This window comes from Pinus tabuliformis, chromosome 7 (assembly GCF_031772625.1).
Source record: "Pinus tabuliformis cultivar Carrire ecotype Pingquan chromosome 7, CPIR1, whole genome shotgun sequence".
Classification (NCBI taxonomy): domain Eukaryota; kingdom Viridiplantae; phylum Streptophyta; class Pinopsida; order Pinales; family Pinaceae; genus Pinus; species Pinus tabuliformis.
The window spans coordinates 1,532,041,656-1,532,044,523 of record NC_142293.1 but is presented as its reverse complement, the minus strand read 5'-3'; the positions used below and the strand labels follow the sequence as shown (position 1 = coordinate 1,532,044,523).

General features: G+C 35.6%; 1 pseudogene; it reads left to right on the top strand.

Moving 5' to 3' along the window:
• Positions 1 to 1,736: 1,736 nt before the first annotated feature.
• LOC149253684 (benzyl alcohol O-benzoyltransferase pseudogene) lies at positions 1,737 to 2,261 on the top strand (annotated as a pseudogene).
• Positions 2,262 to 2,868: the final 607 nt, after the last annotated feature.

The following is a 2,868-nucleotide window of genomic DNA, read 5'->3' as shown; positions in this document are numbered from 1 at the left end:
GGTGATTTTCAGGGTTTTTGTGGAAGGACATGCTTACTGTTTTTTATTTCGAGGCTTTAGTTGGATTTTTTACGGCCAACTCCATCTCTTTGGATTTTCAAACTCTTATGTGCAACTGCAGATATATGAGCTTTTCTATTTCTTACATTGTCACACCTCCTTAGTATATACAGATGCGCTTTGAAACAAGAAGATTTACACAATATACCTCCAAGTCCCTTTTCAATGGGAAGGATGGATAACATAGAATGCTCGAAGTCCATGCAAGGGTTTGAAAATTTTGTTTGAAAAACCAGTGTAAGATCTAACCATTGTTGGTTCATGCAGAAGCCAAGGTGAAGGATGTAAAATATATCTGAAATTCTTGTAATGTTTCAACGTTTCATTTACGAGGGAAAATAGTTCTCGGATATATGCCAATTAAGTGCATATAACATCTACATGAATTCATTCATGCTTTTAGGATTGAGACAACTTAGGGAAGAAATGGGATCCATAGGATCATCTATACTTCAACCTCATACAAAGATGCTACCTGTGGTAAAGATGCCATCTCAATCGTCTAGTCTCAAGCTTTTGTAATATTGTACATTGTAAGAACATTGAGAAAATGCTTTCTCTGGAAATAAAAATTGCAGAGGTAAAGAATTTCTTGACATTACTACAAGATAGGGCTGTTATTTGAAGATTAAATGGGTTCTAGTAAAATATACAAGCATTGCATTAATGGATTTTTTAATTTCAAAAAAAAATTGTGATATTTATTTTTTAATTTAAAAAAAAATTGTGATATTTATTTCTATTCCAAAGGATTTTTCATTGTACAGTTTGATTCCGAGGAAGATTATGACAAATGTGTGGTAGATGGGCCCTATTTTTTTGGGAAAAGCCAGGTCTCCCTCACTCCCTGGATTTTGAAGTTTGATCACACTAAGATGGTTGTAAAAAATGCTAGTTTGAGCTAGGTTTGCACATCTTCCTTTTCCTTTTTGGCATGAGAATTTCATTTAGGACACGGGGAATACTCTTGGAAAGTTCATAAAGATGGATAATGAATGCACTATTTACTTTTGATTGCCTTTGTGGAAATAGATATAAGTAAATGTGTACCAGATCATATTTTGTTGAATCATGGTTCTTTATAATGGATTCAAACTTTACATTATGATAACAAAGCTTTCCAATGAAATTCATATTTTCAAATAGGGCATCTGAACAATTCATCCCATAGGAAAAAAGACATAAAAAAAAAGACAGATTTGTAAATCCAAAAGACATACCAAAAAAACAGATTTGTAAATCCAAATGCTATATAGCCATATGAACCGGAGAAGTAAATCCAAATGCTATATAGCCATATGAACCAATTTTCTCCGATGTTGTGGAAGACGATATCAAGGAAGACCCCTCTCTAAAAATTATATGGACACCCAGAGTCGAGTTTCATATTCACAACATATTTAGAATTGCAAAATACATAGAATACTCATTATCGTGGTGCAGAAGGAATGCTAACAATTAAAAATCATGGGATGTTAGGAACAGAAGAGAAAGTGCGTTAAAAGTTTTGACTCTAGTAAAAGACAGTGCCCATTAACGTGCTGATCCACAATTCATTCTTCTTCGGACAAAAGCAGATCGAGTCGCTGAAGGGACAGGCGGTAGGGCAAGACAAGTGCTCAAGCCTTGAAGTTCTATCGGCGTTTTTGTGGCGTCTGAGAACGAAGGATGTCCAAATGCCCGCGGAGCAAGAAGTTTGGTTCATATTCACAGTGAATGCCTGGACGAAAACTGACCCGCCGCTTCCAAAAGGGTTCTACGGGAATGAGATTAGCCTTGCATGCGCGAAGACGACCGCAGGAGAGCTATTAAACAAACCACTGCCTTTCGCTGTGAGATTCATAAACGAAGCAAAAATGACTGTGAACAACGAGTACGTGCGGTCGATGATAGATTTGATGGAAGTGAGATGGCGCCCTCACTTTACTGTGGTGGGCTCCTTTTTCATTTCGGACGTTACCAACATGGGCCTCAGAGATGTGGATTTCGGCTGGGGAAAAGCAGCCTACGCAGGAACTGCAAAATGTGGAGTGGGTGTAGTGCCGGGCCTGATCAACCACTTCATCGCTGTTCGTAATAGAAGAGGCGTGGAGGGAATAATGTTTACTATTTGCTTGACCTCTGCTACCATGCGAAGATTTGAAGCCAGAATCCGTGTTACGATGGAGCAAACTCCCCGTTTTCCACGTTCCCATCTCTAAAATTTGTGTTCGCTGAAAGAAGCAATGGAATGCCATATGCCCCAAAATATAGGTTTCGCAAATAAGATTTCTAGGTCGTTTCTGTCACAATTTAATATTTTTTATATCAAGTTGGGTTGTATTGTTTGGGTATGGCTGTAGCCATTTGGTGACGTTGTATTGTTTGTGTAAGGCTTAAGTTGGTCTAGGCTTTCTCGCATAAATTGTGGTTTGACTGGTCAGCGTTCCAAATTGTTGTAAGTTTGGTAATGCTAGGTTTGGCTTCAATAGTTTATGTCATGTGCGTTGTTTTTATAAGTTTATTATATGGAAGTCTCTTCCTATTATCTTGGGTTAATGAAGTGGCATATTACTATTTTATTGATTTGGTGTCTGTATTAAGAATTTAACATTTAAATAATACATTTATAATTTGTAAAATAATTTATTTTAAATTTACAATTTAATAAAAATGTAAACATTTAATTAAAAATATATATATAAATTATAAAATTAATATTATTTATCATTAAAATTAAATATATATTAATTAAAAATTATTAATGTATTAAATCTAAGAAAATTCCGTGCTTGGATTTAAAGGAGCCCTCAATGAGCTTTGATTTGG